The sequence below is a fragment of the Elephas maximus genome, chromosome 3 (assembly GCF_024166365.1).
Source record: "Elephas maximus indicus isolate mEleMax1 chromosome 3, mEleMax1 primary haplotype, whole genome shotgun sequence".
NCBI lineage: Eukaryota > Metazoa > Chordata > Mammalia > Proboscidea > Elephantidae > Elephas > Elephas maximus.
This window is the reverse complement of record NC_064821.1, coordinates 139781343-139794713: the sequence shown is the minus strand read 5'-3', so window position 1 is coordinate 139794713 and position 13371 is coordinate 139781343. Positions and strand designations below refer to the sequence as shown.

General features: G+C 42.5%; 1 non-coding gene across 1 annotated transcript; it reads right to left on the bottom strand.

Moving 5' to 3' along the window:
- Positions 1 to 236: 236 nt before the first annotated feature.
- On the bottom strand, positions 237 to 309 carry TRNAK-CUU (transfer RNA lysine (anticodon CUU)). Its single transcript has one exon. It is a non-coding gene; the product is annotated as a tRNA-Lys (tRNA).
- Between the last annotated feature and the right edge of the window lie 13062 nt (positions 310 to 13371).

Sequence of the window (13371 nt, the reverse complement as noted above, 5' to 3'; positions counted from 1 at the left end):
TGGTGGAGTTTGGGTTGCAAAGTGGTTAAGACCTCTCAGTTGCTAATCAAAAGGTTGGCAGTTTAAATCCACCAGCGGTCCTTGGAAGCCCCATGGGGCAGTTCTACTCTGTTCTATAGGGTCGCTATAAGTCAGAATTCACTGGATGGCAATGGGTTTTTCTTCTCTTTTGTTTATTCTCTTGGTAAGCGGCTGGAGAAGATTCTGTAACAATGGAAGGGAGTATAAAAAGTACCCGCCCAACGTGGGGCTCGAACCCACGACCCTGAGATTAAGAGTCTCATGCTCTACCGACTGAGCTAGTCGGGCACCGCAGCTTCTTCCTTTCTACATAATTTTCATTGTCTTTGAAGCTAAAGTCATAATTACTCAGAGTGAAAGTAATCCCTGAGTTTACAAATTCATGGACCCAGTCTTTACCCTTTCCCACTGAAAAACTCGAGGCTCAAAGACGGAGTTTGTGCAGGGTCCGACGGACTCACCGGACGTGAGAATCAAGAGTCCCGAAACCCTGATATTTCCGAAAATTCCTTCTGGACCTGGTCACTCTGAGAACCGGGTTTCGAGAACCCAGGCTCCGGAAGAGCGCGAAGGAAGGAGATGAGTGCCGCAAACAACCGCTGGGAGCAGAAGGAGAGCAGAAACTTGCTCCTGGGACCTTGGCGCTGCAGCCCAAGCTCCGTCTTCCCGGTCCCAAACCCTTTTCTCCCCTAAACCATGATGGAGGAGGGGGCAGAAGGCGACGCGTTATTGGACAGTAGGTCCTATATATTTGGGAGCATTATTTTGTCTTTAAATACTGAAATTTTGTGTGGACCGAGTAAAAGAGCATATTCTTTGCGAATAAAGGTCCCACCGGGATTTAAACTCAGATCGGATTCAGGGCCTCATGCATACTTGCTCGCGGGGTCCTTGGCTCCTGTCGCCAAAGCGTTCAGATCTCCAACCTCTGAAAGGTTGGAGCTCCGGGGTCATCCTCTAGAAAGGTCCTCTCCGCTGCTCCCGTGAATGTGGAGGAGACTGTCTTTGCAGCCTTGGTTACTGCTTCCGCGGATTTCATTTTGCCTTGAAGCGTCTCTACGTATGGCTGGTGGAAGCTATTATTCACCAATTCTTTGACTGCATACCTGAGAAGCTGCCTCCAGCAAAAACAGAATCACAACTTTTAGAAGACTAGGCTGTGAAAGGAAATCTCAACTACCTATCGCGACTGGGATTTGAACCGAAGTTACTGAGGCCACAATGCAAAGTCCCAACCACTACACTATGTAGGCCCCTCCTAGGTAACGACGATAACTAAGCCCTCAAGGGAAATGGGTGCACACGTCTGCAAAAGACTCATCCAAAAAAAATATTCATAGCAGTCTTGGTCACGAGCAAACACTAGAAATAACCCAATTGCGCACCAATATTGGTGTATTCACACTTTAAAATAACCTGCATTAATGTCGTAGAAATTAGCTAGTGAAGCAGGCAGGCAAAAATGTAGATGAATGTATTCCAAAAACACGACGCTGCTTGACTGGGGGCGGGGGGGGGGGGGAAGCCGGGTACTACAAGATACACATTCATTAATGTGAAATCCAAAAGCAAGCAACAGTAATCTCTTGTGATAGAAATCAGAATAGTTAATAACTAAGCGTGGCCAGGGGGCGAATGATTGGAAAAGTGTTCTACAACCCTTGCTGAGATGATGGAAATTTCCTATAACTTCATCTGGATGATGATTACATGTTCCCTTTTAGTAAGCCGCCCAGCTAAGGTTTTTACATTTCACACTATGGGAGTTATATTTGAAGAGTTAACTGTTGGCATAAATATGGGGAACGGAGGATGGGGATAAGACTGTGTAGAGCATGGCAAGGAGCTTGGATATTTTCAACTCACTAAAAATTCATTCTTTTTTAGTCTAAAAAAGTCATACTGATAGCTGAAATATCTCAATCAGAAAAATGGTTATGACCACATCTCATTAGACTCAGTGACAGGCAGCATTTCACCTTCTCCTCACTCGTGGGGAACGTCTATAGTTTCCGAATGAGCAGACCCCAGGCTTGTGCACTATTGGGTTTCTTTCGCTTCTCCTGACTCGCAGCTGAGTCCTGCCGCTCTATGGCCTCAAATAAGGGGTGCGGCCTGTGCAAGAACTAAAGGCAAACCTCAGGAGGAGTCAGTTCGTGCCAAGACAGACGCCTGACACTGCCGAGGTTACTGGGGCCACCACGAAGAGTACCAACCACTCACTATCCGATCACCGCAGGCCATAAACTTGCAAAGATGATGAGTTTCCTTGAATATGTGTGAAGTGAAAACATTCACAGTATTTCCTCGCTTTGCTGTTGGATAGCTACAGGTAGTTCGCTTTTCTCTCTTTCAAGTCTCCTCTCGGTTCCCTCCCTCGCCTGCCTCCCCATCCTGCTACTTCAGAAAAACCGTTCTCTCCTCCCAGGATCCCAACTGCGTCCCCGCACAGGGTCCCCCGGAGGTCTAGTCCTCACCCGCGCCTCCCTGTTTTCCTTCGCTCCCCTTCACTGTTCCCCTTTGCCCCCTTATTTTCCCAGCTCCCGCCCCACCGACGCCAACCAAGTCGAGCCAGGGGCGCCCAGCGGCGCGGGCGGGCGGAGCAGAAGAGGCGAAGGGACGTCCCGAAGCCCACGGGGCTCAGCTAGTCGTGGGCCCCGCCCGGGATGGACGGGGGTCGCAGACTAGGGGGTCTCTGGGGGTCGTTGACTTCTGAGGCGGGAGAGGAGTAGGGAGGGCGAAGGCCATTTGGTGGCCCTTCTACCTTCGGACTCCTCCAAAGCACAGGTTTGAAATGTGAAAAACAATGCGATTTGTCGCCCCAACCCTTCTGGTTTTTTGGGTCTGTGGAGCCTGCGCAGTTGTGCCGCAGAAAGCTCTTGGCATCGGGGTTAGTAAGAAATCCCTGTTTACTGAGACCAGGAACACTGGTTTCTGAAGGCTCTGTGGCGCAACCGGTTACCGCGTTCGGAAGTTAACCAACCGAAAGGCTTGTAGTTCGAGGCCACCCCGGGAAGAGGTGCGCTCCCTTACTCTCCTGTCCTCTCAAATCCTTCCAGAAGAGTCATTGAAAACAAGTTAGGAGTACGCCTGGTAATCCCGAAATGCTTGAAAGAACAAAATCGTCATTAAACGAGCTTTTCCCAGTGTTTATTTGTACTATTATTTATTGAACACTTTCATCATTCTTGTACACATATCTTTGGCGACTTGTGCAAGTTATTTCTATAGGGTACGGTCTGGAAGAGCAATTGCAGAAGAGGCACTATGCTGGGGCAATCTTAGGGCTCACCTTGTTTGTTTCCTGGTTTTCAAGAGTTGGTCGCCCTGTTGCCTGATTTCCAGTGTTTTGAAAACCGGTGTTTCATAAAATTCGTCTTTTTTTGTTCAGGAGCCCCGTTGCCGCAATGGTTAAGGGCACTCGCCTGCTAATCCAAAGTTCGAAGTTTGAACCCACCAGGCGCTCTGCGGAAGAAAGATTTGGCAGAGGGAGAAAGATGTGGAAATCGGCTTCGGTAAAGATTACAACATTGAAAACCCAATGGGGGCATTTCTAGTCTGTTCTATAGGTTCGCGATCAGTCATAATCTACTCGACAGCGACGGATTTGGTTTTGGTTAGTCCATGTTTGCCAAAAGTGGAAGGCGTATGTTTAAATGTTTTTCATTTGAGTTCAATAGTTGTATAAATGTATTTGCATTTCAATTTATTTTTGCAACTCAATGAGTCATTTTCTTAATACCTTTGCTAGCACAACAAATTTTTTATACATCTGTGGTGCAATGAGTTCCTTTACGTGGCCTTTTGCCTTGGTTCTTTGGAAAAAACAGCTCTAGAGGTTTTTTTTCCTAGCCTTGATGAGCTGTTACTTTTTCCCTAGTTCTTTGCAAAAACTACTTGAGGGACCTCCAAGGTCGCTTTCTAGCCCAGACGGCTATTAACTTTTCCCCAGGAAAGAAGCTGGCCTGTACAGGGAGAAAGACCTGGTGATCTGCTCTTGTAAAGATTAGAGCCTAGGAAACCTCATGGGGCAGTTCTACCCTGTCAAGTGAGATCACTATGAGTCAAAATCCACTTGATGGCACCTCACAACATGTTTGGTTAAAAATTGTAGATAGACATAGAAGTCTCCATGTTGCAAGCACTAATGTAACAATTGATGCAGGCAGGGATCATCAACAAACATTAAAACATTTTAAGGATATACTCGTGCACACATACAGTGTGTTTACACACTCTCTAAGTGTCCCACAAACTAAAAATTACAAAGCGAAAAATGTCTCTTTACAGTGGAGAGGACAGACACATCCTTACACTAAGAATCAGTAACAGTGATGAACACACTGACCCCTCTCTGGGTCCTGACAGGATGCTGTACAAAGCACACAGCATTACTTATGCGGTGTTATTGCCCAAAGAGTTCAGCTTGATCAGAATGTAGGGCATGAAAATGGGTCTATCCTCTTCAAAATCCACAACAAAGGAGTAGGAAGGGAGTAGGGAGACAGTTCCATGTAATTAGGAATGAAGAGATATAATAATCAAGTGCCATTTAGGAGCCTTGACCGGAGGTTGGAGAAACAACAACAGCACCACACCTGCCCTCGCTCTGGCCCTCTGGCTCTAGCTCTCTCACTTTCGTGGTCTATCTATCTGTCTACAAAACAACAGAGGAAATTTGTATCTGAACACTATGTTAGGTATTAGTGAATTAATATTGATATTCTTAAGTTTGATAACTGAATTGTATTATGGTGATATAGAATAATATTCTTAATCTCAGGATATAAATGCTGAAGTGTTTAGAAGTTTTTTTTTGTCTGAATTTACTAAAGAAATATGTATGTTTGTGTGGGCATGTGTAGAGACAGAGCAAATGAATATCAATTGCTGAACTTAGTAGAACAGTGTGAGGTGATCATTGTATAATTCTTTCAATTTTTTCTGTAGGTTTCAAAATTTTCCCATAGTTGCTGGGGGTGGGGACAGGATGATTGTAAAATATGGCAGGCTGTGAAGAGCTGGCAGAATCCTGGACTAAAATTGACTCCCTATGGGTCTCCTTCTTGCTGGACGATGTGACTGTCCCCACTACCACTCACTGCTACAATAAAGAAAGATCACTAATCTGCTGTACAAACTCATCTGAAGGGATCCCTTCCTGCCACCCAGCATTTGGGAGAAATGTCTACTTTGTCCTTCTTCCTTGAATCAGCCTATTGTAGACTGGAAGTCTGGTAAGTTTGAGGCTACTTTACATGTTTCAAAGTTTCTGAATAAGATGTCCTGCTTTTATACTTGATTTCAAAAGACAAGTCAATGGTTATGAGAAATTTATTTCCAGGGAAAAAAAACAAACGACAACAAAACAGGAGAGTAAAATTATTTGCAACCTCCCAGTCTCATCTGGGAGACCTCAACAGAGACCTCTAGGATGGAATATCTCCTGGAACTGTACAGGAAGGTTTTTCTTCAACACGTGTGAACAGCAAGCTCTGAGGATCCTTCTTTGGCAGACAGTCTATCGCTGTTTCTTTGAGAACCCAGGCTTAGACACATGTGAGTCTGCTTCCCTGATTACAGGCACCTCACCACAAGGACAGATGGTGTTAGCTCTGTTTCTGGGTGTGAGACCCAATATTGTTTTTCTAAGTAAAACCAGGTGCTTAGTAACATTGAACTTTGGAAGGAAGTGGTGCATCTAAACTGGGTTGTTATCACTCTGAGGTATAAATGTAGTGGATGTATTAATGATGGAATATCTTAGATTAGCTTGGAAAAGAAAGCTTATAATTTTGATATCTACGAAGAAAATTTTAGGCAGCAAAGCATGTATAAAATAAAGTTTATTTTCAGAGATTTTAATACCCTCAAGTTTCAAAGGAAATGGACATGTGCCAAAAAGCCGATGAATAGTCTACAGTGATATTATTATTCCCAAGTCCCTGAGATTTTCTTCCAGCTGCTGCTAACTCCTGCCATCCACAGGCTGGGACTGGGGAGGGAAAAGGATCTGGTTCTCTCAAGTTATCTGTGAATGTAGTCATCAGTGCCCTCCGGGCAGTTATCACATTAGGAGGCTGAGGGTTTGCGGTTTCTGCCATGAAACTAGCTGTTTGGAGTAAAAATCCTAAATGGCTGTGACATTCAATTTTCATCTTGCTTTCAGGTTTGGACTTTCACTTGTTTTGTTGTGTTAGTTTTGGTCATCAATTTGGGAACTTAGCTGAAGTTTGTGACTATGCACTGTTGAAATTAGATAAGATCTTTTCATAGTTCCAGCATTCGTTGTCACCTGAAACAGAAAGGAAGAAATCCAAATGAGAATCTTCTATCATCCCCTGCTAAATGAGGCTAGACTGAGAAGTGGTGATGGAGGCCAAGTGCACACTGAGTGCAGTTAAGCGGATGAGCTCCAGTCTGGAAGAAGTTAGTGACGACAGCAGGTTAGAGGAAATGTGCTCTGAAATATACTTAGATCCCATTCCCTGGTGCTTGTGATAGCCCTGCTCAAAGATGCTGCATATGGGTTGGTTAGATCCCTCCTCAGCTGTCAGTTTACTCTCTATTGTACTCTTCTGGAGGAAAATGAAGACCTCTCACACCTCCCAGGAAAAGATGTGGGTAGCCTCAAGCAAGCATGAACTTTCAGAAACAGCTGATTATAGGAGAGAATATATTCAGGAAAATCTCCCTCCTAAATTCATGTCCTAGTCCTTGTGAATAAGTGGGGTGGTGCCAAGGGAAGAGTCCCAAAATGTGTAAAGGAGCAGGGACCATCCAAGTATAGTTCTACCTTTTGCAGATGAGGAGACAGGTGTGGCAAGAGGCTAAGGACCAGCTAAACCTGGATGACCTACAAATGAGAAATTGGGACCGGAACCCAGGCCTCTGACCTTTTCATCTTCATCTCAGAGTTTGGGGAAAGGGAGAAGAAAGGCTCCAATCTGGATAAAGCCGATGAGCACCAGAGTCTATTGGGTCATCTCGGTAGGGAAAGGAAAAAGGCTTTACAGAAAGGGCTTGCAAGCGTTCTTCTAAAGAGATCAGGGAAAAAAAGGAATCATCAGAAAGAGAAAAATGGGAATTAGCAGATAAAAAGTGAAGCTTTAATCTTGAACCAATCCGTTTTACCCCATGGAGGCCAATATTCTCTAAAGTGACTTCCACATCAGGTTGTATCTTAGGGGAATTTCTAGGAATATGTTCAATAGATAAACTACCAGAATTTTCAAGTAAAAAACTACTAACTTACTGTTTTTAGGTGGCCTCTGTGACCTGATTCATTTCAAATGTGTTTTTAAGGAAAAAGATTTTTTTTTAAAACTGTGGTGTTAATATACACAACTAAACATATGCCAATCCCATAATTTCTACATATATATTATTGACATTGATTACATTTTTCAGATTTTGCAACCATTCTCACTATCCTTTTCCAAATTATTCCATCACCATTAACGTAAACTCAATGTCTCCTAAGCAAAAACTCCGCATTTCCTGCTCCCTTCCACCCCTGGTAACTAATAATTTTTGGTTTCCATTATATACTTCCTTACCACTCGTCTGTCAGTCTGTCAGTGGAATGAAGGATGCCATTGCTGATATCAGAGGATCTTGGCTGAAAGCAGAGAATAGCAGAAAGATGTTTACCTGTGTTTTATTGACTACAAAAAGGCATTTGACTGTGTGGATCATAACAAGTTATGGATAATATTGCAAAGAACGGGAATTCCAGAACATGTAGTTGTGCTCATGTGAATTCTGTACCTAGACCAAGGGGCAGTCACGGGAATGGAACAAGGGGATATTATGTGGTTTAAAATCACAAAAGGTGTGCATCAGGGTTGTATCCTTTCACCATACGTAATCAACCTGTATGCTGAGTAAATAAACGGAGGAGCTGGACTACATGAAGAAGAATGAGGCATCAGGATTAGAGGAAGACTCATTAGCAACATGCCATATGCAGATGACACAGCCTTGCTTGCTGAAAGTGAAGAGGACTTGAAGCACTTACTAATGAAGATCGAAGAGTACAGCCTTTAGGATAGATTATACCTGAACATAAAGAAAACGAAAATTCTCACAACTGGACCAATAAGCAACATCATGATAAACAGAGAAAAGATCAAAGTTGTCAGGAATTTCATTTTATTTATTTGCACAATCAATGTCCATGGAAGCAGCAGTCAAGCAATCCAAGGATTTATCTGCTGCAGAAGATGTCTTTAAAGCCTTAAAAAGCAAAGAAGTCACTTTGAGGACTAAAGTGTGCTTGACTAGGCCATGGTATTTTCAATTGCTTCATGTGCATGTGAAAGCTGGACAATGAATAAGGAAGTCCGAAGAATTGATGCCTTTGAATTATGGTGTTGGTGAAGAATATTGAATATTCCATGGACCGCCAGAACGAACAAATCTGTCTTTGAATAAGTACTGCCAGAATGGTTCTTAGAAGTGAGGACGGCAAAACTTCATCTCATGTACTTTGGGCATGTTATCAGGAGGGACCAGTCCCTGGAGAAAAATATCACGCTTTGTAAAGTAGAGGGTCAGCGAAGAAGATTAAGACCCTCAGTGAAATGGACTGACACAGTGGCCACAGTAATGGGCTTTATCATAGCAATGATTGTGAGGATAGCACGGGAGCAGGCAGTGTTTCATTATGTTGTACGTAGGGTCACTATGATTAGGAACTGACCGGACAGCACCTAACAACAACAACACATATTTCCTTACTTTGTTTAAGTGAGATCATATGGTATTGGTCCTTTCGCAACTGACTTATTTTACTCATCATAATGTTTTCAAGGTTCATCCACGTTGTGGCATGCATCATGACTTCATTTCTCTTTATGGTTGAGTAATATTCCATTTTGTCTATCCATTCATGTTGACAGACATTTCAGTTGTTTCAACATTTTGGCTGTTGTGAAAGTGCTGCAATGAACATTGGTGTGCAAGTTTCTGTTTACATTTCTGCTTTCACTTCTGGGTATATATCTAGAACTGGGACTGATGGGTCATGTGGTAGTTCTATGATCATTTTTTTTTTTTTAGAAACCACTAATCTGTTTTTGTTTGTTTTTTAAGTACTTTATGCCATTGTATTTTTGTTTTCAGATGCTGTTGAGTGGATTTCAACTCATAGTGACTCCATGTGACAGAGTAGAACTGCCGAACAGAGTTTTCTCGGCTGTAATCTTTTCAGAAGCAAATGGTCAGGTCTTTCTCCTGTGGAGCAACTGGGTAAGTTTGGAACCTCCAACCTTCAGGTTATAAACTGCTTGCACCTATAGATTTCCTTTTACGCCATTGTAGAGAATGGGAAATGTAAATATTTAATACATTCCCTAAATGTTTAGTTTTTTTGTTTGTTTGTTTTTTACTGTTATAGTCTCTTTGGAGCCCTGGTAGCAAAGTGGTTAAGAGTTCAGGCTGCTAATCAAAAGGGTTGGCAGTCTGAATCCACCAGCCAGTCCTTGGAAACCCTGTGGGGCAGTTCTACTCTGTTCCATAGGGTTGTGCTGAGTTGGAATCGACTCATCTCTTTAGTTGAGTAAGTCCTAAAAGCTCTTTTTTGGGGTTTTGTTTAATAAAAAATTTTGGTAAAAAGTAAGTTTTTCAAAGTGCGATTCTGAACCACTAGTAGGTTGTGAAATCAATGTTGTGACTAATTACAGGTTTTATTTAAAGAATCAGAAAGGACAATACTAGGATCTATTATGTGTAGTGAGCCCCGAATTTTCTTAACATATGCTGGGTCACAAAGAATTATATATTTCTTACTGCATCATGTGGGAAAAAAAAAAGTTTGAGTGACTCTATTCTACATAGACAGTTGTATTTCTAATGTATCATCTACCTTTTTTCTCTTCTCTTTTTCCAATGTTATATTAAAACAAGACTGTTGAGAGAGGAAGGCCAATTTCATCAATAGCTGATGTTCAGGCTTTTCTATGAAGTAGCCACACCCTTGGAATACTCCTATGCTAGTGATCTGACAGAAACCCTGGTGGCATAGTGGTTAAGTGCTATGGCTGCTAACCAAAAGGTCAGCAATTTCAACCTGCCAGGCACTCCTTGGAAACCCTATGGGGCAGTTCTACTCTGTCCTGTAGGGCCACTATGAGTCAGAATAGACTTGATGGCAATGGGTTTGGTTTGGTTTTTTTAGTGGTCTGAGATCCTACTAGACCAATGGTCTCTCTCATCTCTATCTGCATATTAGAATTACCCAAGGAACTTTTTAAGAATAATAATGGCAAAATCCAACTCCACGCCGTTTAAATCAGAATCTTTAGGTGTGGAGTCAAAGGATTTGTGTTAGTTCAAAGCTGACCAGGTTCTTACTAGAATCGCCCAAATTCCCACCATTATCTTTGTGTTTCCCCCTCTCTTCCACCATAGGCTTCTTTCCCATTGAACCCAAAGATTTTATTTTTCCTTCTCACAGTCTCAGGTAAATCATTCTCTCATTTGGACTTCCAAGATAAACATTGTCCTGAGAGTTCTTGTTTTCCTTCTATTTATCTGAATCTTTACAAAGTTGGCCTTTAGATTCCCTTTTTCCCAAAGCCAGTTCACCACAAAGCTCTCCTCAAGTCAGGTAGATGGAATTCATACTCCAGCATCTGTCAATGTTAAGTGCTTTTCAGGCAGGGAGCAACTGATTGCTGTGGGACATAAACACGCAGGTAATTCCAGGTCCCTGAGCCATCAGGAAAAGTAGTTCCAGTAGTCTAAGTGTAGTTCTCAGAAGGGTCCTTGAAAGCAAGAGGAAATGCTAAGTATGAGAGTGAAAAAGGGATCCAAGGTGAGTGCTGTGCAGGGAGGGATAACGAGGTGGATATCGCACACAGCAGGAACCCAGTAAATAGTAAGTTTGCAGGAATAAAGGCAGTTTGAGGATGCTTTGCGAGTTTATAAACACTTTTGCCAATCTGAAGATATGCTTGCTTTTTTGTTTGTTTGTTTTTCAGTAATAAGAGTTAGACACCATAATGCAACTGGGATATTATAGTTTGAATATAACAAATTTATACTTTGTGAGGGATCAACAGGACGTATACTTTCAATTTTTTATTACTTTTATTTTTTATCAGTTTGAAAACTGGGGCTTTTGCCCTTTTTCAGGTTTATATCACCTTTCTGGTCTTCACAGTTCATCAAAGACTACTGACCTGGAATCTAAATTAAAAACACAGGGGCCTATCTGTTCAGAGACATAAAAACTCTACATGTGTAGTCTGGGTGCTCTGAGAAGTATTCTGGGAGCCCTCAGGTTGGTGTTTAGAGAAGTGGCCTGACATGCCTTCCTGAGCCCCCTGCATAGAGCATTCCTGATGTAATGAATCACTGCCATGTTTGCCACCTGAGTCAGGCAAAAAATTAAAATATTTTTTGCTCTCCAGTTCACAAGATACTTCCCCAGCTGCTGCCTGAACTTCTCCAGCCTTCATTTGCACCACAGAGGTGGTCGCTAGACCATGGTTGTGTGTCCCACTACTGTTTTTACATGGAACCTACTCCAGTCTCTGAGGAGAGAATAAACAACCAGGTCCCACCTGTCCTTCAAAGTCAGAGGACTACAAGGGTGCCTCCATGTCTGCCCCTGTTCTGCTTACTCAGGTGTTCTCAGGGGTAATTTTCTGTGTAAAAAGTGCTCCGGTATAAATCAACTTTACCATCAGCAGGTTCTACTATACCCAGTGTTTCAGCTAACCCCAAAACAGTGAGGGGCTTTATTCTTTTTTCAAATACACTCAGGAACATTACTTCATTTGATGTCTACAGCAATCACGGATTGCATGATTTGACCTATTTTACAAATGTGGGAAATAGAAATCCAGGAAGGATAAATCACTTGCAGAAAGTTAGTAAAGACCAAGCCCAAGCCAAGCCTATTGCTGTTGAGCCAATTCCGACTCACAGCAACCCTATAGGACAGAGTAATCTGCCCCATAGGGTTTCCAAGGAGCAGCTGGTGGGTTTGAACTGCTGACTTTCTGGTTAGCAGCCGAGCTCTTAACCACCGTGCAACCAGGGCTCCTTAGTAAAGACAGCACTGATAAAAAACAAACAAGCAAAGAGGGTCAGAAGGCTGCTGCCCCCTGCACCAAAAGCCTGTGACGAAGGAGCCAGTTATAATAATGTGACCTCCAGCTCTATGTATTTCATCACTGTACTCATGTCTTGCCCATCCTGATATTGTCATGGCCCCTAGAATGTGAGATTAAAAGCAGAACATCTGGTTAAAAAAGTACTCATAGAGTTGTGGAGGCATAGAACCTTATGTGAGATTAGGACCTTGGTAGGAGCTAAGAGTCTTCAGAGCCTGTGGCCAACTTACCCATGGTGAGTTTGCTCATGCGGTGCTCTGACAGGTGGCTTCCTTGGGCCAGTTGATCACAAAATCTCTGTCTCTGGTAGTTGGCAATGTTAGCATTCCCGATGAAGTCCTTAAAAGACTTGATCGTGTTTTTCACATGCTCTGTGAAAAGGTAACATCCACCAATCCCTTCCTGTATTTTTTGACATAAATAGATCAGTTCTTGAGCCTGAGCCTGAATTAGGGACTCATATTTCCTAAGATGGAAAAGAAGAGGAAAATATAAGAGTGAACATAGTGAATGATAGGCTATGACAGTTTCATCAGAGACATCTCTTAGAATACCCCAAAGAACTCTCCAAGTTTAATTCCTACACAAGGTGTTTGACTTTGCTGTGGCAGAAGGAATGAGGAAACAGCCTTGGGTATATTTGTTTTACTAACTTTGCTTTCAAATGACGCCCCTTCAGTTCATCACTTCAGCCAAGGTGATGCACAACCTTAACTATCACAGTCCACCTCTGTCAACTTGGCACCTGTACACATCTCCTTAAACAATATAAGATTGCTAAATGAAGACAATTACAAAGTCATACTTATGCCTAACATGATACATCTAACATGCATACAACCAAAAAAACACTAGCCCTGTGTACACCTTATATTTTATCAGTGAAAAAAACAAAAATATTTGATGCAGACACACAAGGAAGAAATACTCATAACAATTACAGGACCTATTTCTGCAACTGGGCACATGGTCATAGCTGGTATTTAGAACTACCTTCTTCCTCCACCCATTCCATATTCCCTTTCCCCTCACCAAGCACCTCAGCTGGTCATTGTTCTTTGCCTGCTGAGGTGAACTAAGCCTTCATTTCTGAAGGGCCTGGACTATTAGTAGTCATGTTGGAATTGGATTGCTGTATTTTTCAGTGACTTTAATAACAGGTCATGGTAATAAATACTAAGAGATGCTTTAAGGGATCTCCTGTATTGCAGAAATATTCTTCTTT